This window comes from Grus americana, chromosome 2, assembly GCF_028858705.1.
Source record: "Grus americana isolate bGruAme1 chromosome 2, bGruAme1.mat, whole genome shotgun sequence".
NCBI lineage: Eukaryota > Metazoa > Chordata > Aves > Gruiformes > Gruidae > Grus > Grus americana.
In genome coordinates, this window is record NC_072853.1 from 141,431,385 (window position 1) to 141,457,810 (window position 26,426).

The 26,426-nt window shown below is 43.2% G+C and overlaps 1 long non-coding RNA gene across 1 annotated transcript; it reads left to right on the top strand.

Annotated features, from left to right (window-relative positions):
• The first annotated feature begins 3,169 nt into the window (after positions 1 to 3,169).
• Positions 3,170 to 10,415, top strand: LOC129203351 (uncharacterized). The gene is made up of 3 exons (XR_008575989.1): positions 3,170 to 3,329; positions 7,246 to 7,339; positions 9,252 to 10,415. It is a non-coding gene; the product is annotated as an uncharacterized LOC129203351 (long non-coding RNA).
• The last annotated feature ends 16,011 nt before the right edge of the window (positions 10,416 to 26,426 follow it).

Sequence of the window (26,426 nt, forward strand, 5' to 3'; positions counted from 1 at the left end):
AATTTGAAGATGTCCTTTCTCAGTGGAGAAATGTAAGCTCCTTACATGCTTTCTGGGGGCAGTAAGGTATGGGATATACAAAGCCTACAGGCTGAGTAGGAAGCTACCTAAGAAAGCCAGTAAGAAACCTTAAGAAAATATGATTTAAGACCATGCCTCTGTTAAGAAATCACAGTCACAAGACTGGCACTAAAATCAGTGCTTTCAAACAGGAGGATAAGTTCTTTCTACTTGTTTACTGTACGGTCTGGTGGTTAAGAGCATACATCTGGGATATGGTATGTCACCCACATTAACCAACTCCCAGGAAAATTTCTCTTTGGTAGGCTATTTGGTGTTGCAGACTGAGTTATTTACTTGTCAAATCTGCTCCACCATGAATGAAAATATTTGAATATACTTTGGAAGAGAGAAAAAGACTGACTCAACCCCCAAATAACCATCAAACAGCATGGTGGTTGTGGCACTCGGCTTTGACATCAGTTCAAATCCAAGTTGGATGCAGTGGAGATTTGAAGGCAAGCCTGTCGCCTTGCCCACTGGGCACCTCTTCCTGCAAGGTCTAGCGGGCTGGCTTGGAGAATGCCTTGCAGATCAGGTCCTTCAGGCAACACAGGATGGGCATACCTTGATGAGAGAAACGTGGCATGGCAGATACCTATGCCCTTGGAGACCTTACTAGAAAGAGTTAAAGGGTTTTGGGGAATCACAGTGAGGTGTGCATCCATGCATTCATCTGCTAGAAAGGCTAGATAAGGTAATGTAAATTCCAGGCTTCAAAAACCTGTGGTATTGGATTTAAAACAATGGATTTAAAGTTTTTATTTTTAAATCCATTATTTTAAAACAATCTTACAAGTAAAATGGGTAAATCTGAAATACTTTTTGTTCAAGCTCATTTGTATTTTCAAGCTCATTTCAAATTGCTTGTGCTAGAATCCTATTTTTCTCCTTTTTAAACGAGAGATAAGCTCTTTATTTAACCACAAAACTCCAGAAACCACAAATTTTAAAGAACCATCAAAAATTTTGAGATTTATAGTAAAAGGAGGAGAATTTGATACTATAGATTTTGGTGACAACATAAGACTAAATTTGGCTTACTGGTGATACGGGAATACTCAGCTCCACAGACGGGAAATGCGAAGGACGACTCAGATCCAAAAGTGACTGTGGTCAGTCCCTACATAACTAAGACACTGCTTCAGGAGTCCTTGATTTTCCTTGTTTCCCTGTGCAGTGGCTGGCCATATCCCCCAGGGAAGTACAGATTCTTCTCTCTCCTGGCACTCCAGAGCTTCCTAACCAGCAGTTTGGCAGAGAAGGAGGAGAAAAGGAGGCGGAAAGGACTGCTGTATCTTTTCTCAAGCAGATATGTAGGTAAAGTCACCAAAACATGTTCAAGCTGCTTCCTGCTCCAGGGCTACTTGAAGCTACTTGTCCATAGGAGTTTCCAAGTTACATTTTTTTCTTAGATAATCTAGGTGCAGTTGAGCATCTCAATATTCCCCAATGTGCTGCAAACTCCAGTTTAGTTCTAGGTAAGGCAAAAACTAGAGGGTATGAATACAGGCCTTAGTCACTGAATGCTCATGGATCTTTGCAAGCTTCTGATACGACAGACATCTATCCACTTTATGACTTTATCTTGTCATCTATTATTCCAAAATGCATGGCTTGCTAAAAATCCCAGCCAAGTTATAACTAGATTCCACATATTGATTTATTAAACCTGAGTTTTCATAATTTTCACAATCATCAGTGTCAGTCAGTCCTTCCGTCACATAAAAATAAAATGTGACTGCTCGATCAGACCTTTCATCTGCCAGAAGGGCTCATTTCCCACCTTAACTGTGGCCACGTCAGAACATGCTTATACTGGGTTGAAACTGAACTATATATGAATTCCCACACCAGGTTTTTGCTCATTGTTTTCCTGACTTTAAATCTAGGACACGGTATAACCCAGCTGTGCAAGTCACCGTCTCGTGAATCAGCTTCTCACAGAGCAAGGGAAAGAAACCAACCCCTCCAACAAACTGGCAGTTCTGTTATGAGGCGATCTCCTAGAGAGAAGCCATCGGAGCTGCCACACGCACAAACTTGTTCAGGCTAGTAAGCTTTGAACTTTGCCTTCGTTTAAATCATCAGCAGAATCTAGAGTTAAGTGAAATGAATACACTTTGGAATATTTGAAAAACTAAGGCATTTCTGTTTTTCATGTAACATCCTAACTCTTATTCAATAGTCATAATCTCTCCTTCAACCTGCTTCCTCGTTTTTCTGATGTGATGGACAAGGAATTTAAAAGACAGTAAATTAGACATAGGGTTTGAAACCATGTTAAAATGCCAGAAGGGAAAAAAAACCAAAACCAACCAACACAGGTTATAGATTAGAAGGACAGAAGGCCAATACTTGCTAGGTTTTGCCTGAATATAAATCAATAATGAAAGAATATAAAGAGAACAGATGTGTTCAGTAGCAGCGGTGGCTTGTGTAATTTCGTCTAATGTTGCAGCGGACAGATTTATTCTACCCACAGTATTGAAAATACATTCCACACAGGGTGTCTTTTCTCAGCTTCGGCCCGTGCGGCACATCAGCCAGCTCCGGGGAGCCCGAGCTCATTCCGGAGCGATAATAAATCTCGCTGCCACCAGACCCGGCCGGTGACCCTCCGGTTTGGCAGCGGCAGGAGCCGCTCCGGAGGCTGGGAGCACGTACAGGAGGCGGTGGGCGCGTATCCCGGTTTATGGCCTCTTCTCTTCCCAGCCCCCCTGCACCTGCTCCCTACCGCGCCCCGTGGGTCAAGGGGGGCCGCGGCACGGCTGCAGCCGGAGCTGCCCAGCGGCTCCGGAGCCGGCAGCCGGTGGCCGGTGCGGCCGGGGTCAGGGGTAGCGCGGGTGCCGGCGCGGAGGCAGGGCCGGCGGGCGGCCGGCGCCAGGGAGGCCGCCCTGAGGGGACCCCAGCGAGAGGCGGGGAGACAGCGCTGCCCGGGGCAGGCCGAGCCGAGCCGAGCCGGACCTGCCGGAAGCCCGGGGAAGGCGGAGAACGAAGAGGGACCGGTATGAGGTTACCCTGTCAGAGGGAGAGGGGACGCGGGGGTGGGGCCAGGGCGGGCGGGGCGGCGGGAGGGGGCGGAGTGAGGCGGGAGGCCCGGAGCCGGCCGGGCGCAGGCGCGGTGGCGGCCGCCGGTATCCCATCAGTCTCCGCGGGCGGCGGGACGCGGTGCTGGGGTGGCAGGTCGAGCATGTCGGAGAAGAAGCAGCCGGTGGACCTGGGGCTCCTGGAGGAGGATGACGAGTTTGAGGAGTTCCCGGCCGAAGGTGCCGGGCGGGGTGTGGGGACGGGAAGAGAGGCGGCGAAGGTGGTGGTGGCGGCGCTGGTTCCGCGTGTAGGCCGCGGCCTGGGCCGGGCCCGTCGGCCGAGGCGGGGAAGGAGCGCTCGGCCTCCGGCAGGCGGGAGCGGCGGCGGGGCGGCGGGCCCGGGGCGCGGTTTGTCAGCGGGTCCCTGCCCGCAGAGCAGCCCTCAGGGTCTCTCCGGCGGTGTGATGCGTCTCGGCATGTACCGCTTCAGCGACACGGAAGCAGCTCTCCGGTGCCCCGCCGGTTCCTGCCTCCCCGCCCCGGTCAGAGGTGCGGGGCTACCGCCCCGTCAGAGTCGGTGTCAAGCACGAACGTGCTGCCCGTGCTCAGCTGTGCTGTTTTCAGGGTGCTGGGCACATCGCAGCCGACGTGCTGTGTCATTGTGCGAGAGGGCTGGACACAAACGCGGGAGAAACTTGCTGCGTCTGAGCTGTCGGGATGGGCTTTGCGAGGGAGAGGAGGGATGGGGGCTGGAAACGGGGTGCCAGGTGGAAAACAGCGTGAAAAGGAAGTAACGAGTTCCGTTGTTATTCTGAATCTCCTTACCTTTTGAAGCACGAATATTTATGTGTTGGTTTGCTTTTCATAGGTACAAATATATTGAATGAGGAAATTAAGTCAGGACTTCAATAAGACAATTCAGTGGCCTTTTACAGATACAGACTTAAAAAGATCCCTATTAGACCATGATTGTTTTCTCTGTGCCCTTAACACTGGGAATGGTCTCAAATTATGGGTAATGAGAAATGGTATAAAATGTCATGGATGAAAAGTCAGGGTTTTTTTTTTTTTGTAATATCTTCATTATATGTGGGGTTTTTTTGTTTTGTGGCCTTGCAAGCCTTAGGTGTTCTGAATCCTTCAGTACCAGTAAAAACAATATTTTTATACTTACTGACAGAAAAAGTTATTAACATAGTTGAGATGATAACTAAACTAAACTGAGAAGACTAGCTTTTCTTTCCATATGTGTTTCCTAAACAGGCAAAAAAATGTTTATCTTATTTAATGTAAATTTAAGTATTCCCAGTAGGGATGAAGGAGGTCTTTGAAGCGTGCTTCTGAACCTTGGGTTGGTCAGAGCACTGAATTGCTGTTACAGAAGGTGAAACTTATTCTACTTGAATCTAGCTGTACTGCTAAAACCAAGTACTGTGCAAACTTCCTGGGTAGTGCAGAGACTTATTAAAGAGGGACCACAATCAGGCTACTTGCTGATCTGTCATGCAAAAACGAAGAACCTCTAGAGAGGCCTATTTAAATCTCTAAGCAAGATAATAGTTTTGAGGTGTTATAAGGAATGTTCAGACATTCTTTGATTGAATGTTATCTTCAGTGATATCTTCATGATAACTGTGTGCTCAAACCCGTGCCAAATTGTTCTTTCAAATGAAAACACCACTTTCTATGCAGCAGAAAAACTTTGCGTTCTGTTACCCGATTTTGATCCAAAGTAAATCCAAATAATTTATATTAAGGACTAAAAATTAGCTTTTTGGGACTTAAAATTTTTCTTCAAATAATTTATCAAATCAAGTTTATGAGTTGAAAGCAGGTATGTCCTATTTTTATAGGACACTTTATTTGAAGTATAGCATAAGTATAACATGATAGATTCAAGTGTATGTGAATTGGTCACTTTGAAACTTTTTGTACGATGCTTTTCAGAATGTAAAATGTAATGTGTAAGATGATAGGATTTTAGATTTTTTTATCCTCTACTCTTAAAAAACCTGTTTTTTGTTTTCCTTTCCCAAGTGCAAAAGATGGCAATCAGTGATAAGTATATTAAATTTTTAAGGAGTCCAGCCATGACAAGTTTATGAAAATTGATTTTGTAATTTTGGTATATATTAGTAATACTTAATGGTAGCAGACTCTCAAATGTTCTTAATACTTTCAATCCCAGGCAATGCTATATTATTTTTTACTTTTATTTAGTCACAGGCATATAATGTAGCTGGGAATAACAACTTCAGTATGCAATTCTGGTGTATGGTGTCAGCTTAAAGATACTGTAGAGTCTTGTAGCTACAGTGATCAGAATATAATTTCGTTTTACTTTCACTCTCTCCCCCTCAGTGTGGAAGATGACATGTGCCTTTTTGGTGGTTCTTTGCTCAGTGTGATTTGGAGCATGTTTTCACAGTCTCCCCAACTGACCTTTTATGATTGAAACTGCTGTTTGTTGTGCTGGATACTAGCTACTATGATTTTTCTCAGATTTGTAGATCTGCCTGAGCTACTTGTATATTAGTAGATGGAAAAGTTTGACTTCGTTCTTTTTAAACTGTTTTGAGCTTTTTTTTTGTATCTTTGAAATCCAGATAAATAATGTGAGTGTTAAAGCTATCATGTTGACAAAAAAAAAATCCATTGCATATAAATAGGCAAAACTTATTGTACATAGTACTAAAATAAAATCCTTCCCTTTGAGCAACCAGCAGTACAACTAAATTAAAATAATGGGGTTTTTTAATACTGCATTTTTTCTTCACCTTTTTTTCCCAGTTCCTTCTTTTGCTGTCTTTACAACCAGTAGGATCTCTATGTTCCTTCGTCATTTCCCATTATATAATTTAGTTGAGTAGGGAAGTTTAATTGTAATGCCTTTTCCATGTGTGTCTTTAATCAGTTACAAATGGATTTTCCTGTCCCGGTTAATCTCAAATATTTATTTTGTCACCTGTCAGTATGAGAAAAAGGAGGAGAAAGCACAAGGACCAACCTTCATTCTTATAAAGTTAGTTGTTCACAGTGAATTAGTTTTTAATCTTTCACCCTACTAGCTTTTTTTTCATACTTCATCATAATGTTACATTAGGCCTTAGTCAGAGTTTTCTCTGGGTGGGCAGCAGATGGCTTACTGAATTGTAAGGGGAAGAACAGTGTTATCTCTTTAAATATACTAATAGACTTTGAGAAAGATAAGGTCACAAGTGTCAAAATTGAGTTGCTTCTTATTTTGGTAACACTAGAAAAACTTGGCGTCTGTCAGTAGAAGAAAACTGAGAAACGGCGTTCCCCAGTGAAGTAAACTGACTTGTATTTACATAGTGATTCTGAGCCTTCCTGATTTTTCATTTTTGTTATTTTTCTAAACTAGCTAGTTAGTTTGATCTTAATTTTTTTTATATAATGAAACATTAGGTGGGTGATCAGTAATTTGTCACGGGTGATGTGCCACGTTATTATAGGAAAAATAGACATTAGGTTAGCAAATGGACATTGAGTGTCTTGTCTCTGTAAGGAAAGAGCTGCTGCTGTTTTGAGAACCCAGAAGTAGCTGGTTATGGGTAGCAACTGCTGTTTGCAGATGCCTCTCTCAATTTACCTTTGCTTCTGCATCACAGATAGGTTTTTGGCATTTATGCACAGACTGTCTGCATCTGATCTGAGTGAACTGAGGATCTGTGTGTATATGTTTTGGGAAAAGCATTTGATACATATTTACTTTTTTAATCAGAAAAAAACATTTAAATGAAAACCTGGAATTGCACACCTTTTGTCAAGCTTTTAAGAGTCAAGTACTCAACATTGCTTCCTTTTTATGATGGCCTTACAGCTTGTCCATTTGCATGCAAAATATCTCTTATAAATATGTAATCCTGCAAGCCATGATGTGAAGTGTGTAATGATATTTTTTTTACCAAGTTGCATTTTTATTATAATTCAAGAAATTGTGAGGTGTCTCTTAGATCTTTCTGTGCTTTTTGGTCTCATAAATACTTAAATGTGATCCAGACTTTTCTGTTAAAGAGAGAAACTTGTTACCAGCAGAAGTCTGCCTTGCCCAGGGGCTGAGCTAATTTGTCAGTAAGACACAGTACCAAAGCAATGCAGTGTACGATATTTAGACCTCTTTTGTTGTCTTTAGATTGGACTGGTTTAGATGAAGATGAAGATGCACATGTCTGGGAAGACAATTGGGATGATGACAATGTAGAAGATGACTTCTCCAATCAGTTAAGGTAATTTTATTTATAACTTACTGTTCTAGAAGATGGGTAAAATGTTTAGTTAATATCTGAAAGTTTGAAATCTGGTTACTTTAAAAAAAAAAAAAAAAGAGATGTGATACTGAAATAAATGAAAGCTCTGCTTTGTGCTTTTCTGTGTGAAGCCTTTTGGAACCAGACTTAAGACATTACAGCACAGTAAAGTACTGATCAGCATTTCGTCCTTTAATAATTTCACCGTGAGCCCTGAAATGTGCCTAATGTCATTGACGTGTTCTAGCTTCTGTTGTTCTGCACAACTTAAACAGTACAAACACATCTGCAAATTGCGATACTGGTGACACTTTTTCAATTTAACATGAATAAATCCTTTTCTAAGGATTTCCACATGTGTGTGAATTGTACTGCAAAGATTAATGGCAAGAGATTCAAGATTATCTCTTCTATGCTACGTGGTATGCAACGTGTGGTGTTATAAATTTTTTCTATATTTCTATACTATTGCTGTTCTTTGTCCAAATGAACAATTTTTTAGAGATCAGTTATCTATATTAATGTTAAGGTTCCTTTGTGTGTGGTGAGCATGCTGTTTATGAGCAACAATAGCAAAGTAATTGTTCATCACATGCTTTAAAAAAAAAAAGCGATAGCAATTTGAGTACTTCTAATCCAGTTGTTTAATCCTCTTTGTCACTTGTAGTTTCACTTAATCCTCTACTGATGCATAATTATAACTTAAATTGTTTCAACTATCACTATAAAGTTACATTTTATAATTAATCCCTCAGTATGTTACATGAGGAGCAAACTATCTGTAATACAGCCTGGTTGAACAGTTCTTGGGCTGATCTCCCTTGTTGTACTCAGGTGAAAGTGATCCTTTAGGTAGAAGATAGAAAAATGTTGGTATAGTTCTTTAAGACTGAAAGGCAGTTAAACTGTAATACTGGAAAATAAGTTGGTATGTAGTGAAACGGTCTTTCAAGGAGTAGTGTAATTCATGATGAAGATAGTTAATCTTGACAAACCTTCAGTAATTGTGCGTTAACTGTAGCCTGTAGTATTGATGACCATATACTAGTGTTACATTGATAGTCTGTAATGGTGCTTGATTGCAGCATGTTTTTATTTCATCTTTAGAAAGTAAATGTTGCAGTCCTCCACTTCTAAAATTACTCCACTAAGTATGTAAACTAAGCTGAAATATTTTCTGAGATTTGGACTACTGTATCTAAGTCCATGTATGCTAAGCCTAGGAAATAAAACAGTATGTAGTTCTGGCTGGTGTGTTTGGAAGCAGGTGAGAAGCAAAGTGGGGACAGGGCAAGAGCGATAAAGTTTGCAGCTGCTGACTTGCTGTCCTGGCCACAACTAAGGGGAACAAAGCAATCCTTTTCCTTCAGAGTTGGTCACTGGAAGGTGTATTGCACCAAGATTTAAAAATAGTGCAGTCTGGTATTTTTATTTAAAACAAAAGAAAAAAGTTAAAATTATTTTGGAAGTATATGCATTTAAATCTCTCAGATTAGTGAGCTCATTTGGTTTAAAGAAATCTTGAGAATAACTGCTGTAAGACATTATTTTGTTTTTTCCTCATGTGTCCAGAGTTGTTGCAGGCTCACAGGTGCTGCTTTATACCATATAGTTGTAGTCTATCCATGGTGGGTCAGAGGACAATAACTATGATTAAAACAAGTACTTGAATTTTTCACTTAGAAGTCACTTTTAGTGATCTAAGACATTAAGCTGAAGTTGAAGAACTGTAGAGTGAGGTCAAGGTTATTGGTATGAACCAAAAAGCAGTGTGACATGTTCACAGTATTTCTAAAATGATTGTATATTGTGCAGTATATTTAATTTTTTAAAATGCAAATGTCTGACAATATTTGTATGTTTTAATATACCCCTCTTTTTTTCTATACAGAGCTGAATTAGAAAAACATGGATACAAGATGGAAACCTCATAGTTTTTGCTGAATATGGAGTGGTTTAACATTGAACTGTGGATAGACTATATTGAGAAAAGAAGAAAAGGTGGAAAATGAGAAGACACACTTAGTTCATTATCTGCTTGGATTTATTATTGTTTTGTATAAAAAATAAAAGTTTTTAATCTTAGCCTAGTCATACCTTCAGCCTCCACTAACCTAGTAACTTGTATTTCAGTTCTGAAATGCCGTGTGAGACAGAATTCGTGGACTTGCCTAGAATGCTACTCGTGATCTGTCAGTGGCTGATGGTATTGCACCAGCTCCCATCATGGCGAGTGGAAAAAGCATTAGCAGAATGAAGATTAGTGAATGTTTCTGTCATAGGGGATGTGGAGATGTCAAAATGAAATAAAATACTCATGTATTCCAATTAAAATGCAGCAGAGGTAGAAAGGAGCTTATTTTGCCTCAAGATTTTTTACTTCATAATGGCTTGTTTTATTTTTGTTAGTAATTTCATGTGGGTGCCAGTTTGATAGGCTCGAAAGATAAAACCCACTTTAAAACGGCAGAAATCCAAACTCTCCAATCTTGTCCGTCATTTCTCAGTGTTAACGGGGAGACCTTTCCGGAGGTGAAAAGTTCTGTTCTCGTGCTTATTTAAGCCTAGGAATCTCTGCTGAAATTGCTTCCAATTTGCCAGTTACAGCAGTTCATCTGTATCATACAAACATGCCTGCTGAGAACGGAAATCAAACTTCCAACTCATTTCATGGAGGCTGACAAATAGTTGCCAGATAGATACAGCGGTAGTGACTGGATTCGATTACTCTCTGAACTAGAAAACAGAAGGTGGAAATTACAAAACCTATTACCAATTCCATGAATCCTCCCCAAAGGAGCTGTTAAAGCTGGTGTACGCAAAGACATGGGGAGATAGGGCGATCCTGGAAGTGTAGGCCATGATTGCACATCAAAATTTTTTTTTAATAAAGGGGCAAATATAGCTATGTACTCTTCGTTTGAATTAGCTGCTTGCTTTTCCAGCAGTTCGCTGTAAAGAAGCAGAGAGGTAATTGTTATTTAGAGTGAGCTTTCAGAATAAAGGTATTAGTCGATGGACATGCAGTAATGGTATTAAATGCTTTAACTTTAAATAACTGAGTATCTTATGTTATAATCACATTTATTAATGCAAAATGCGAAGAAGCTTCCCCTTCACCAAATTACTTAATGGTGCTATATTTATGATAGAAGCAAGATTTTCTGTGACCCTTACTGCTTTCTGAAGATAGCTCTGTAAAGACCGAGACCTTCCATTGCCAGCTGAATGGTTCTGCAAAACTGAACATTTCAGATGGTGTTGGATGTCGTCAGTTTGTCTGGCTCTGTGCTGCTTGGGAAGAGAAAGGGAGGCCCTTTCACGTAGACTTGCCCTGTGCTCAAGTAAGTGACTGGTTCAGATTGAAATATGTGGCTCATGCAGCCCAACCCAGTAGAATACAAAGTCCTGCAGTTTGTATTTTGACAAGTAACAAATGAAAAGTCTGTGTGTTGAGTGGCAAATAGCAATGCAAACATCCTCAAGTGAGTCTTGGGAATTTAAGAAAAAAGTATGTTTGGTACAGTTCTGGGATTGCTGGTGTTATTAACACATCAATATTGGGAAGTTGAGTAATGAGACTGACCAAAGAAGATGACAGAAGAATTGTGGAGATGCCTGGTGTAATCTTTGGATGGGCTCAGCTGCTTTCCATTACAGGATTCTGGAAACCTGGCTAAAGCAGCCCTGTCCCATCAATTGCTAGCAGCGGGAGGAAGCCATGGAGGTGGAAAAACATCATTGCCTCAAGAAATCTTTAGTTTTTGCTGAGCCACAGTTGTCTTGTGTTAGTATCTTTGTATCTTTTTACACTTTCTTCACAAAAGCAGAATTGGAAGGGCAGTCTAGGCTGAGGTTTTCTGATGGCTCTGTGCTCTTGCAGTAAGAACCTTCAGCTGGAGGAAAAAAAAAAAGAGCAATGTGCTTTGAAGGTTGGTGTGATAATATGGTCATGTAATGCTGTCTACCTAAGAGTTTGTTGCAAAGGAGTAAACAAGTCACGTGCAAAACACTGAGAATGTAGCTTATTGCAGAATCAAGCCCTTTGCGGGGCTGATGGCCTGTATAATTACCATTCTAGTCTTAATTTTTTTGCCCTCAAGTTTACTGTGTCATATGGTTCCTTTTAAGCTTTCTAGTATTAAAATGACTTGGGAACCTTTCTACTTAACCTTTCTACTTGGCTGTTTCATTTTTCTAAAAATTTTAAAACCCAGCTAGTTTTAAGACAAGCTGAAGACTTTTTTTTTGCCTTTTTTTTTCATCTTTGACAGCTTTGCTGTTCTAGAGGGCAGTTGAGGTGGTTGGCCATGATGTCACCATAGCAATTCACTCTAATTTACCTGCTATACAACTTTAAAAGGAACTAATCTTCCCATGTGATTGGAGGCTTGAGTTTTTTAGGTTGGTCATGCTGGGAGAGGTTTTCTTTGGATGTCTTTCTGGAAGATGTTCCAGTGATCCCTGTTAGCTGAGGAATGCATGAAGTGTGGGAGATAGGAATGCTTTGGGGGTGTGAGGGAGGACATACTGAGAGAAGATAGGGATTTGGGAAGGATGATCTGCAGCTTGGCAAGGGTGGGAATGTGGTGCAGAGGGAGGTTCGGTGAAGATCTGAGCATAGGAGAGGATGAGCTTTCTAGTTAAGAAGGACAACGTGGTGGGGTGCATGTGGCGATTGTGTGTGGGGCTGCTGGGTAGTCTGTTCTCTGCTGTGGGAAGGAGATTCAGGTCACAAAGAGGTTGATGTCACCCTGTGTTTGGGGACCTAAGCTCCTCACCAGCTCACTCCTCAGCCAAGCTGTGAGACCCTTGGGCACACTGTCATTAGTCTGAGCCATGCTGGGGTATGCAGATACAGCTCTCTGCGTGAAGCTTGAGGTGCCGTTTTGCAGTATGGGAAGGTTGACTTGCTCTGGCCTTGATGCTGAGGATGTTCTGAGGCAAAGCACTGCTCAGTTAACTGAGAGGAAAGCTGTGAAGGGCCCCTGATTGCTAATGAGTCTGATGCTCTTGCTTTACCTTGATCCTCAAGAAACTATACATGCATAAGAAGAAATGCAAAGTCACAGTTAAGCACACAAAATGGTGAGCGGTCTGAATTCAGGCTGTCTGGATAGCCTTTAACTCAGCTGTTTTGTCTCAGAAAAGTCCTTGCTGCTTTCCCTTCAGGTCCCTGCCTCCCTCTGCTAGCTTGCACAGACAGCTCAAACAGCTTCCCTGGATACTTTCTGCTCCTGGGTCACAGTGTGTCCTGTTCCCTGCTTGTTGCACTGTGTCCATGCTGTGCTGTACAGAACATGTAAGTTTGTGTCTCTGTATCACTGCAGTCTGTGTTCTTTGCAAATGCTCTAATACATTTTCCACCATTCCTGGGAAACAGAGAAGCATTTTCCCCTCTTTGAAATGTACGCTAATTTTAAATGCTCGGCGTGAGACCCCAGGACCTCATGTTTCACTGAATTCAGTAGTATGTAAAATGCTCTGCACGTTCGAATGTTTCTTTAGCTTCAGTTACTGCTGTGCATATTCAGCATTTCTGCCCATCAGGATTTATGGGGTATCAAGTCAGCCACCCAGAAAAGGAGGAACATGCGTTACAACCTTTGCAGCTTTTGTAAGGAATGAGGCAAGGACTCCACAAGTCGCTACACTCCCCTGCTAGCTTTTTCTTGTAACCCTACTTTTTCTTATCCTGTTTTTTCTTGAACACTAACAAGGACTAATAAGTCTCCTGAGGGAGGGGGTGAGTATAGGAAAATATAAGATCACAAAATTGAAGTCTATGAGAATGCATATGTATGGAAAAAGGAATTTATATTGCACAGAATTACAGTCCCAGCATTTCCTATCTTTTAAGTGTCTGACTTTACAGCCCTAATAATAATCTTTTAATGCAGGTATGATTTTGTGTTTGCATAATAATACAGCTAAATTTGATTTAATTCTGAGGCATGCAGGGAAGTAAGAAGATTGATGCCCAGAAAGTTTTTGTGATAGAATTTTACTGAAGAATGAATGTTATGTAACATTTCAAACACACCGAGATCCTACAAGATGAAGTGTGTGATATAAATGTAAAATATTTGCAAACTATAATTTAGCAACCGTTTTAAAATCACAGTCAGTATTCCAGCCTCTTACATGCAGTGGGTGAGATCCTTTGTCAACTGAGAGCTAAGGGCAGTGAATGTGAGATTCATTAAGTAATTATATAGGAACATTAATTTCAAATTAATTTCAACAGTTGTCTTAGACATTAGCAACCAAATTAGGAGACCAAAGGCAAACAGTAATGCAGCTTAATACTTTTAATAAATGAAGGCATTTGAAGCGATTTACATAAATCAGATGATAAGCCCTCATTTAATGGGCTTCCAAATGTTCCCCACCTCCCCTTCCCATTCACCTTTGCACGTTTCCAGGATGTGGCCGTGTTCTGCATCTCCCCGGCTCTCTCATTACATCGTGCTTTTCTCAAATCCTTTCTATGTTGGCTTCATAATAAACGGGCAGACTTTCTGGAATTTGTTAGCGTGAGCTGGAACCTTTTAATGCTTCTGACTCGGAAGGAGCGGAGCCACCATTGACAAGGCCCCCAGGAAAATAAATGGTGGAGAATAAAAAAAGCAGATTAGGCTATTGGGGGATGCTTGCCTACAGGCAGGCCAGGGAGATGAAAACCAGCCCATCAGCAAGTGAATGGGTCACATGAAATGGATAATGACCAGCCCTTTTCATCTTTTCTGCAGTGAGCCCAAGGCTCTTAATGAAAAGGAGCAGGCACTGGACTGGATTTACATTGCACCTGACGGAGGCACGGCAGCTCTGTGACTCACCCAGGATGCGAAAACAGCCCTGCTAATACTCCAGCCACCCGCCTCGGGTTCCTCCTGCCAGGAGCAAAATAAAAGCACTTCCTTCCCAAGGGACCTGGTAGCCTGTGAGATGTAAAAGGCAAGTTAGGGTGGCTGGGGAGGGTGGGTGGTGGGCTGTGTTTCCTTTTTTGTGGTGTTGGTTTGCAGTGTCCAAATAGGATGTGGTGGAACTATACAACGCAAGCCTCTAACATCCATACAGATTCAAAGGACAAATTGTCCCTGTCACAGGAGTGTTCAGTGGTACTGTCAAGCTGGCAGTAATGTTGAGATCTTGTTTTTCAGGGGTAGCAAACTGATGCCACTTCTCCTTCGGGGAAAGCATTGGGGCAGCTGGCTGGAGCCAGTAAATCCAGAAAACAAAGGTGTAACGATTCTGTTCATGCTAGCTCAGTACTGCTTTCCTACATCCAAGAGCACCGGTTCAGGTCAGAAATGCACAAAGAGGCAAAAGCTTTAGCAGAACAGTCCGATCTGACGTAACCAGTAGCATAGAGGGATCCATTACAAGACTATTGCTTCAGTGGTTTTTTTTAGGGCATATTCTTTTTTCTCTTTATTTCTGGGGCATATTAAGAACATAGAGTGTGCAGCACAAAGTTGGCCTCATCCCACACGTATGAGCTCAGTTCTCTGGCTGTCCCACTGCAGAGCCTGTCTCCTGAGCACCCAGCGCTGCGACCAGGGGTGGCTCTTTGGTCTGTTCAGAGCCAGGTTCTGGCTGCAGCCGATCCCTGGTGCTGCAGAACAGAAACCTGCTCCGCAAATGTGGCAGCAAGATGGGTGCCCAGTGTTGCCTGTTGGGAGCCTTGGCTTCAGCCTAGGAACATGGCTTTCTCCCAGCCTCTGACTTGACAATTCACTGCTGAAGCATTAGTAGGTGCTAAGAAATTTAAGGGATTTCATAAAAATGTGCATTGGATTCTGCTCCTTGCTCAGCTACTCTGTGATCAATGTCCATTAGAAGAGAAAGCAAAATACTGTTTCATTGCCTGTGAGCACGGATAAGATTACATTGGTCCTGTACATCTTTCCGAGGATGTCATTTGTAGGCATTACTCAGCTGAAGCTGGCCTCGGTAGAGACTCTCCGGTCCCCTTTGTAGGTGCTTGCTGTTTGTACCACAAAGAGGGTCAGAGGGTCTGGCATGGGGTAAGCCTTAGAGGTATTACAGCAGTTAAAGGAGTAGTTATAAAACCAATGGGTAGAGATATGATTGCAACTTGGTGGAACCACAGAAACTGTGTGACTCGTCTTAAACAGAATATATATATTACAGTTATAAATAGCCTCCTTTTTTTGTGGTTGCAGTGACATATTTAGAAATCACTGTTCTCTTTAAAAATAACTTTGATGCTATACAGGTATTTGGGGCTTGCAGGTTACATTGTTTATTGAGAAAACACACACTTTAGCAGTAGCTTTCTGTCACACCAGGCGTGCATGGTGCTTTTACAAACACAGCACCAGACCTGGCCCCCCTGCCCTGAGACTCTCAGTGAGACAGAAACAACACACAGGATACGCTGCAAGAGAGGATGGAGTGGGTTGTGATGGCCCTTGGTGAAACAGCACAAAAAAATGGATGTTTGGGGGCAGGCAGAAGGAAAGAAAGAAGAATCTCCTGAGTGAAGAGTTAGGATGAAGCAAGGGACACTCTGGTTTGGCTTCAGTGGTTAAAATGGACTGGATCCAGGTTCCTTCTGGATTGAAAAGGCTGATATGAAAAGATCTCTCTTCCTAGCTTGAAGAACAGCATACCAGAAAGACATAGGGAACTTGGTCAATTTGTTTCATCTAGGAGACAGTTGAGTGGTGATCTGATCATAGTTTTCAATTTCCTTTATGGCGAAGAAAATTGTCCCATGAGGAGATGGCTTTTTAGCCTCACAATAAAGGCAGAGTAAGACCAAGAGATTAGAAGCTCAAGTTTGACAAATTCAGGCTGTACATTTTTACAGCAGGTTCTGAATTGAACCATTGAAAGATTTTTCTCCCTCAGATGTAGTGGTCTGTCTACCACGGAGCTGGTAATCAAGATTAGGCTGCTTCCTGATGCTTTGTGATGGCTGAGCATGAGGGTGTAGGTGTGACGCAGGAATGGCAGTATGGAAATACGGACATGTTAAAGGGGTTAAGTGCATATGAGCATTTCAGTCCTTTCTCATCATGGATTTCCTGTTCTCCTCCTTCAGAAGACTGCAGAGGCAGGGAGTTAAATACATCGTCTTAACTAGATCCAAACTCCTTACAAACTTTCAAAATATCGAGCAAGGTGTACAAATTCCCAAATATTTGGTGTTTCCAAGGGCCACTGGTTGGAGTCCGATGGCTGGAGTCCATCCTGGTGGAAACTGTTGTGAGCTTCAGCTCTATAAATTGAAGATATAGATGGTCATATTAGCAAGACCACTCAGGGAGCTTCCTCCTGGGTTTTGCTGAAGCCGGTTCCAGTAGGTGGAAGAGTCTCATGCTGGTCTCACCTGTGCCGCTTCCATAATGGTTTTGAAAACAGGAGAAAGGAGCAGGGCAGAACCACTGAACTGATTCAAGAGAAGATTCCCCATAGCAAGAAATGTAAATATTCTCCTGTTCCACATATTGACAAGGTAGCTCAGAGGTAAGTGTCACGGTACAAAACCACCTTAATACAGTGAAGGTCCCTCGTGCCTTGAGCAGCTGTAAGAGGTCAGACCAGAGGCTCTGTGCCCAGAGGGGTCAGCTGCTGGGAGAGCCTGGCTGGGAGGAGCATCCCTGCAGCCAAAGCTTCCCGTCAGAGACGTGCCTCTAGCGCTGCTGGTAGGTAGGCACGGGTGTCCCGTTTTGAGTGGGGAAATGGTCACAGAGAAGCATTTTTGCCTTCATGGGAGGATGTCTCCATGGTGCAAGCTGGTAACTTTTACTGCTACGATGAGCCACAGTGATCATCTGAGGCACTTCAGCATCAGCTCTGTAGTGAGCGCTGTTAATCGTCATCACTGATTGCTCTTACTGAGACTTCAAGTGATTGGAGAAACTGCCTGACGTTCATGAAAGGAGTTGAATTTCTTCAACCTACTGCTGGAAAATCTTGAGAACAAATATATGGTTAATTTGGGAGGGGATGGGGTAAGTCAAATATTGTATTAGTGGGTTTGGTAAAACATATGAAGAAAGAAAAAATGTAATTGTAGGGACACAAAGAGAGATGTGGAAATGCAAAAGAGATAAAAGCCACCACAGCCACTGAGCTGAAGAGGGTAAGAGATGTTGAATTCAGGCTGGGACCACCTCAGAGGCAAAGGATCTGGTGTTCCTCAGGGAGGCACATGTTGCATCAGGATGAACGCTTGTGCCTGATCCCTGTGCCTGAGTGATTTAGGTGTTTCACTAGTGTCTGGTATGCAGAGCTGCACCAGGGCCTGGGCTGTGCCTCTCTGTATGTCAACGTACCTGTTTTACAAAGTGATGGCAGGCTCCCAGGTGGATGTCCTTTGGGGAGAACCCTTCCCCTGGGCAAATACTCCTCCTGCAGGAGGGTGTTATGGTTTTGCTTACTTTGAAGTCTTGGAAGTAGCTGCTGGTTTTCCAAGGACGCCTCATTGTGCAAGCCGTTGCACGTCCCCACCTGGGCATACCCTGTGGCATTAACCAGAATGTCTCTGGACAGAAATTTTAATTTTTCAGAAAATATTTAGTTCCTGAAGCCAAGAGTCTCTGTGGGAATGTACCACGTCGAGCTACACATTTTGGATCTGAGATCAGGATAAACACAGAAGAGAACGGGAGACTGTACGAGGGTTACTGGCAACTGCTTACCCCAGGGCAGGGAGCAGCTGGGTGGGCGGAGGTCCCCTTCTGCACCTCTACCTGCCACGCACTGGTGGAGGACCTGTGCCCCGGGGGTAGGGGTGGCAGCCAGACCCACTGGTGATTTGCCAGGCAGGGTCTTACACTCCGTCACTTGTCATGCAGAGTTTCAGCAGCTTCTGGGTCTGTGCTGAGGAAACGGTAATAAATGAAAATTCCATTTTTGGGGGGAATCCCACACCACCTATTCAGGAATACTTTTGCTATTTTAAGGAATTCACAGTCTGAAACCCTGTTGGTCATTTTTATCTGGTAAAGTTTGCTGAATTTATAGCAGTGTAGTTCTCACTATTTTCAATCACCCAACACTTAGGTATTTGAAATTTGTATCTTCTCATAAAAGATACCTCATTTTTTGCTTTCCCGTGCCAAAACATTCTCGCTCAGGTTGCCAGAGCTGCCTTTTAACAGGTTTACAGACCGCAGGAGAGCTTCAACCTCAGTACAACCCCTACCCTCCCTGGGACTCGACCCAGATGGGTCCATATTTTGTTACACTTCCCATGGACCCTGCGTCCTCCAATCTGCCATCTGTCCTTCCACCTCAGTCAGGGGATTTAGCAGATGTAGTTGCCTACAGATTTTTCACTTCTAGTGTGCAGGATTAAAAACTATCCCCTGCTCAGAAATGGGGCAAATTCTGTGGAGGGGTATTGGGCCAGAGGAAAGGGCACAGAGCTCCGTGACACCAGAGAGCAGAGGGGGCAACAGTGGTGGGGTGGGAAGAAGAGCGGACATTGCCTCCTCAGCAGGCTCAGCGTTGTGATAACACAGTACGCCGGTTTCAATATTCCACTCTACTACCAATGGCACTCTTATAATTAGCAAATAAGTGAATTACATCCTATTAATTATCTCTAGAAGTTCCCATAAGACTTTCCTATTAAAGCAGTCTTTCATGTTATCAGAGGCCAATGATCTTTTTGATAGTCACCTATTGCTTTGATGGCTTTGAAGTTGCATTTCTGTTTCATTTGAAATAAAACTGAGCAAAGGCAATATTACAATCACAGGCCTGTGTTTGTTTTCTTTGGGAATGCATTAGCATTTCAAGGGAAAAAAAAAAATGCCTAAAAATCACCGGGCAATCACCAGAGCAATGCTCAAATATGGTTGTGAAGTGACGAGGTGGAAATCCGTGCTCCCGGTAATGAGATGGAAGTTGAGTAACAGCAAAGGGAACGTACATAAAACAGGAGGTGTGCAGAGCTGCATTACTATAAGGGCCATCGAATCACACACACGGTGTCGGGGAGTTGGCACTGCTGATTTTGCTGGAGATTCAGCAATTTAAGTAACCTAATCAAGTGTCATAATTGATTGGAGGTTCATTTCCTCTCTTGGAAATCATTAAGGGTGGTCATTGCTTGCTAAAAGCATTTAATACTCCTTGCAATGGAGCGAGGGCGTTTCTCCCCCTCGCCAACAGAAAGCCATTGCCAGCATGCGGCCGGGGAGCACGGTGGCCAGCGGCTCCGTGCCACCCGCTATTCAGCCCCTGAAAAGGGGTGCAATGCCCCCCGGTGCGGAGGGAGCCCCACCAGGAGGATGACGGGGCTTTCACGGCAGCTTTTCCAGCCTTTAACGAGCTGCACTTGATGCCAGGGAGGGACGTGTGTCGGGAAGCGGCGTTGTGCGGCGTTGCTTCTTTTTTTGTGTGAAGAGCCGAGACATTGAGACTTTATTATTCAACTTGTTGAAACACAGAATTGCCAATTAAATCCTCCCCTCTGAGGCCAACAGCAGCCCCATCCACCCCACACGAGGGGTTGCAAGGAAGACCTGATTTCTGTCCTCAGCTACGCGCGCTGCTGGGAGCCGTCAGCCCCCGCCGGGGTCCCGCTGGGATGGAGAGGTTGAGCCTGTGAGGCCAGTCCAGCCCCACGTTGGCGATGTCCAGCTGCGTACAGGTGTTTGCATCTGTGTGTAAAAAAGATGTCTGAGGGCAGAGGTGCCCAGGTTTGCTCCTCACGTGGATGGCGGGCACCGTTGGTGTGAACTCACCTCTCGCTCCTTCCTCCCGTTTGCCTAAGTGCATACCTAAAGCTGGGCAGCAAAACCTCCCCGTGGAAGAGCACAGCTCTGGCAAAGGGGATCACCATTGCAACGTCCTGTCCAGATCACAGCCACGTGCAGTGGTGTTAAATGCTTCCCACTTTACATATAGAGAGCAAAATGTTACTTCTTTAGTGTGTTTTGAAATAACCTTTCTTGGATTTAGCCCATACAAGAGAGAACACAATCTCTTAATATTTGGCAAAAAGAACATTTCAGTCCATAGGAAAGGGCTTTTCAATTTTATTTTAAGGAGCACTTGGAAAATAGTCAGCTTTATTTTAAAATGAAATGTAAGCAATGTTAAAAAGCTGCCATCCTTGTAAATCAGAATTTCTGACCTCCAAACACACAATATGGTCTGCAGTGAGCAGATTTCTGTGGGCTCTACAGAAGTACTTTCACCAGGTAGCTATACTATTGTGCCAACTTAGCATAATCATTGTAATCAGCCAAACCAATTACAGAGTAACAACCTACTACACACATAATATTCTAGGTATATATTAAGAATGTTCTGTTAAAATTGGTAAAAGTCCTCTATTTCAGCAGCAGGAAGAAAAGCCTTCATCACTATTTTTTTTCATGCTTCATTTCAGTGAAGACTTAAATATAGTTGCATTTATATTTTGCACCTTGGAAAATATTTATATTTTAAAATAGCACATTAAAGCTTTGAGCCTGAAAACACTAATGCACAAGAGTAACTTTATTTATACATTAGGAATATTTTAGTCAAATGGTCTAATGTTTGCAGCATCAGATGCTGAAAAATAATGTACTATTTTATGTTGTACCACTATTGGTGCAAAAATTAATGGATGCATTATTTAAATCAGGCATTTAGAGAGAAGCTTTGCAGCTTGGCTGGTTTTTGCTATCATATTGTTGGAAGAAACAAGTAAATAAAATCTGAGGGAATGGGAATTGAAAATAGAGAGAATGAAATGAAAACACGTGAAACGTTCAAGATGTGAGGCACACCTGCTTCAGCCTGAAATGTCCCAGATTCAGAGCAAAGGCAATTTTTCAACCTTCCCTCTGACCCAGGATTTAGTAAAACTCTTGATCCCTCTTTTCACGTCTAAAAAATCCTTTCATCATTTTGGTCTCCATCAACCCCAGAGGTTAAAGCTTCCCATTCAGCCCTGATTTTCACAGATGTGGATCTGTATGAGTGGAGACCCCGGTTTTATCCAGGGCTGGCCTTTGCGTTCAAACTCAAATGCCTTTTCTTCCAAAACTCATACACACGGATTTGTTTAATGCTCTGGATATTAAGTATAGTCTTCAGAGAGAGTGTTTGGGACTTTGCTGAAGCAAGATCACTTTTTAACTAGAAGAGCGAATGGTCTGTGGCTTCAGCCAGGACGGCGAGCTGTGCTTGCTCGGATGCTGGAAGGAAGAAGCTGAGGTGGACAAGCAGTGACGCTAGAGGAAACGCAGCAAACCTTTCCCATGGGGAGATGAAATATTACCCCACACGGGCCAACAACAGAAGTGTTGGGTTAATTAGGCAAGTGAATCGTGCCTGCTGCCTGATGGTGTCCTACATGCAGATAATCATGTTTGCTTCTGGGCGCGATCCTTACTGGATCTTTTGTTAGACATTGAAGTAGCTGGTAATGGGGAAATACACCACCTGCCCCCACCAAAAACACTTCTTGACTCCTTTAAGATTAGATTTTGACCCTAAAGTTGTGGTACCCTTTTTGTTGCTATTTCTGTCACCCTTGAGTAGCTGCTGTGGTCTTGGTGCCATGGTGGTACCTATAGGAGGGGTCTCCACGCAGAGGCTGGGTCCGTATCACACTCCTCTGGGTGCTGAGGAGGGTGAGCTGTAGCTCGGAGCCGATGTGGAGATGCAATGCTCTTGGGTGGTTAAGCGGTTCCTGCCATCATCACTGTAATTTACTGATAGCAAAATGAAACCTATATTTAAAAAAAAAATCCCCCATTAAAACACCTAGCTAAATAATGTTTCTCCTGTCATTTTACAGTCACAATCCACTGTTTCGTGCCTGAGCCACCAAGCTGTGGAGCCCAGCCCTCCTTGCACACTCCTTTGGCAATACTTGAACGTTTCACTCAGAGGTGCACCAGGGCGTTTCCAAAAGCAGCAGAGCTGGTTGTGTGTGGGGGAGCTAGGAGTAGAAATACCAGTGTGAAGGAAATAATGACAGTCACAACCCTCTGCCTCAAATAGCATCTCAGTTGCACAAATTGTAGTATCACGGCAACTCTAACTCCTTCCCAGACCTGAGATCTTCACAGAGATGGAGAAGGGGCTGAAAGGGACCCCTGGATGGGATATTTTGTGCTCACTGAAATGGGTTATTGCTGTCCTGAGTACATGCAGTGTGGACTTGCTGAGAAACAGAGCTGAACTATTTCACTTTCTACGTGATGTGTGGTTTTCTACTGCATCACGACCCACGGGAGCTTGGCATCCCCCGTGAAGACCCGAACATCTCTGGTTTTTTCTGCTTTGGCTCTTTGCTCCTGTCCAGCTCCGCTTCCCGCTACAAACATTTTTGGGTAAAACTTGTTTGTACACTTCATGGTGCGTATACATCCTTCGACTAACGGCTTTCAAAAATGGTATCTGCCTTTTCTTCCTAAATAAACCCCTTTTACACAATAACTACCATGCATTTCTGACTGTGAATATGTAAATAGGTGAAAATGAAAATGCATCCACTGTCACACAGAATAACATTGCAGCCTTAAACTTCAGATCCATTCAGGATGATTTGCTAACATTTGGTACTCCAAGCTGAAGTGCCAAAATTGCCTGTCTCGTGCAATTTTCAAACATTCCTCCCGCACAGAACGAAGAAAAAATAGCTATCTCCAAGAGAGAGCAAACTCCATTTAACATGTTTTACAAAGTACTAAATAGCTTTCCTATTTCAGACGAAGAGCAGAGAATATGTCCTTTGTGCTGTACTTCCCAAGTACTTGCAATATCATACATTCCAGGTAGTTTGAAAGATACTATAACATACTGCATTACTACGATCATTTATCAAAACCACAATCACATAACTTTGTATGATCCATGAGCTCAGTGGGGAAAAAATTAATTTCTATTGCTTTTAATTTCTTGAAGAATTGAAATAATTTCCATTAAAATTATTTTGAAAGACTAAGGCTTTCTCTAGTCTGCTCGCTAAATACAATTGCATCTATAGGGTGTTTCGGGTATCATTCACCAAAAAGCTGACTATCTAACTAGTTGGATATCCTTAATCCTAGACTTGTACTGTCTTCTGTAGTCTGGGTCTGCTGTCACATCAGAGTTTTTTATAGACACAGGCAATTATTTTTCCATGTGTAAAGACATTTACAGAGTGTACTTCATAAAACAGAGCTGCTGTTTAATCTGACAGGTGAAGGGTGACTCCCTATAAAGTCTATTTGTCTGTACAACAGCCATGTTTTCACAATGAAAACCTGATTTCCACAAATGCAAACCCGAATTACAGAGGAGGGTAAAGGAAGAGCCCAGTAAGCCTTGTGCAATAGAGTCCAGGCTCAGTGCGGGGGTTTGAAGCGCGACAACAATTATTTATTACTAATAAATATTTTATCTGAGCCAAGGACTGTCCTTCCAGTTCTTAGAAACCTAGTCCATGAACATGGATAACTGCAGAGCATACACACCGTTTTGGTTTATACTACTTTCCTTAAGAATATTGTTGCTTTATCATTGTTTTTTGTTAGGAACCGTACTTAGAAACTTTTGTGAGAAGGAACCATGGTTTCCCAACATGGGTGAGAATTCAGTAACCTTTGAGACTACTTTGTGTTAAGTAATCTCCCCAAATATCCATGCTTCCTAAAAACATCTAAATTATTCCCATGCCTTTAAAATTGTTTAACTCAAGCAAATTTTCCCTTAATATAATTACAGGTTCCATGCCAAATTGTTGCTAATTTGCAATTGATTTGTATGTGATGCAGAGTACCTTGGAACTGGATATAAAGAATTGTGTGTTTTTTTCCGTAGACTTGATGTGTTGGATCCACGTCAAAACTTGTAGCCAGGACAACTGACACTGGAAAATACGGATTTTTCTATGGCAGAGGGAAAGCAGTCTTCTGAATGGGGGATGCTTAATTTGTGAATATGACATAGTGCAGACTTCCTTGCCATATTTCCAGCATTTTGTCTTGCCCTCTGGGCTTGAACTACCAGGAGAACAATTTGTCTTGTGATGTTTGGCATTGCTGCTGCTAATGCCAGAGTAAACTAAGGAGAGAAAAGGCAAGTGGAAATTAAAAAGGTGCCGTGTGCAACTCAAAAAATAAGATTAAATTTTAGACATCTTTCATTTTAGCTCCTCAGTTTTCTAATATCAGCTGAAAAATACGGCAATGTGAATCACCTCGAGCTCTGAGCCGATGTGGTTGCAGACAGAGCGTTTGGCACCGAGCCGGTGTGTCCCCCACCGAGCTGTGCGTGTGCCCACCTGCGTGTCCCACCACCTCCCGTGAAGGTCTTGCTGTGCTGCTGAGCCACCCCCTCCTCTGAGGAGCCGCAGCGATGGGCCCTGCCGTCGGCGCGAGTGCAGGGTGCCCGCCGCCAGCATCCCCAGGCAGGCGAGGCATCGCTGTCCCGGGGACGGGGACGTGACGCTGGGCGAGAGCCAGGCCCGACGGAAAGCTGCCTTCTGTGGTTGAGGCAACAGCAGTTTTCCCTGGTGGGAAGGGAAATCAAAGAGGAATTTTGAGTCATCTGCTTGGCACTCGCCCGTGAATCAGGAGCGATGGCTGGTGGCCTTGGCAGCTGTTTCAGCCCCAGCCTCTCTGGTTTTCCCGGCAGCAGCAGGTGTTGTTGCACGGGCGTGCAGCAGAAGGAAAACTTTCGATCCACAGGAGGTAGATTAGATGGAAGAGAACTGAATAAGGAAGATTACAGCGATGTTAAAAGACACCTGGAAGCTTAAAAAACATTACTGATCTACCAGTACTGAGTGAGGGCCAGCAAATGCAATAGCTCAGTGAGAAACCGTGACGATGTGCCCTTCACGAACTTGAGGCTTTCTTGTGGTGGTGCAGGAATCTCCAGCACCATTGCTGGAAAGCCAACGGGACTTTTGCTCCCGACATACTGGGCAGACACCTACACAGGGTCTGCGCCGTGGGGAAAACGTCTCCCCGATCAGATCCCGGCTGCTTGGGGAGAGTTCACGGCTAATCGCTCAGAAATAGCAAATGTTTGGCTGCACTTATGGTAATTTCTCACTCTCTGCTCCCTCCATGTCAAAACGGTTATGTATATTCTTCGGAGTCGATAAAGTTACTCAGCTCTGAAGCCAAAAACATGTGTTGAAAAGCCGAGGTACATTAAAGGCTCTTTTTTTATTCTAGCCATTTCACACACATTTTCCCTAAGCTGTGGCAGGCTTCCAGCGTAGCTGAATCCAAATGTTGCTCCTCTCACAGGCTCGTAGTTCGCATAGTAAATGTGCATGATACGTCTCATCCAAGGCTCGGGTTATTTCTTCTCCTTGCAATGCAATGTTTGTTACTGACCACTGCTGTGTAGAATTAATCTGATGGCACCAGCTTTGCTGCTGCATGTGAAACAAAAAAAGCGCCGATCCCTCAATTTTGGGAGTTTTGACATTTTTTATTTGCATTTATTTGCACATCTCTAAGCATTATTCAATTGTCAAACAATCATGTGTTGGTGGTGAGGAGGCAGGTAAGTTATAAAAATGAATTGGCAAGATTCTCATTTGCAGAGAGTAATTTGTCTCCGCTGTAATGCATGTGTATATTGTCAGGTTGGTAGAAAGGAGCCTTCTCAAGAAATGAGAATCAGATTTATCAGCTCAGTTTCAGAGTCATGTTCGCTTGCTTTATTTGCATAGAGTAGCAAAGAAAATCCAGCTCTCCTGCTGTTTTCCATTTCCCGAGAGCCCCCTTCTCCCCTCTCACCAGCCCTCCCTTTGCTAGTCCCACATAAATAGAAAATGGTGCTGGCATATTTTTCTAGGTAGAAAAAGCAGAGAGCTTGTAACCTTCCTCTCCTGTCAATCACCACGTGCAGCCATGTAGTCCTACCTTGGCTGAGAGCTAGGGGGTCTGCATAGCTACATCATTGCCAGAACGGCATTTCTTCCCAAGGGTGTATGATCGCTGTCTCTATTTCCTGTCTTAGCTATAAACCTGTACAAAAAAGGATGCTTCTTTTTTGCTTTTTCTTCTCAAGGCCCCGATTTTGGCAAGAGTTGCTGGGCAGAGTCTGGTGACATGGAGGACGAGGTTGCGCT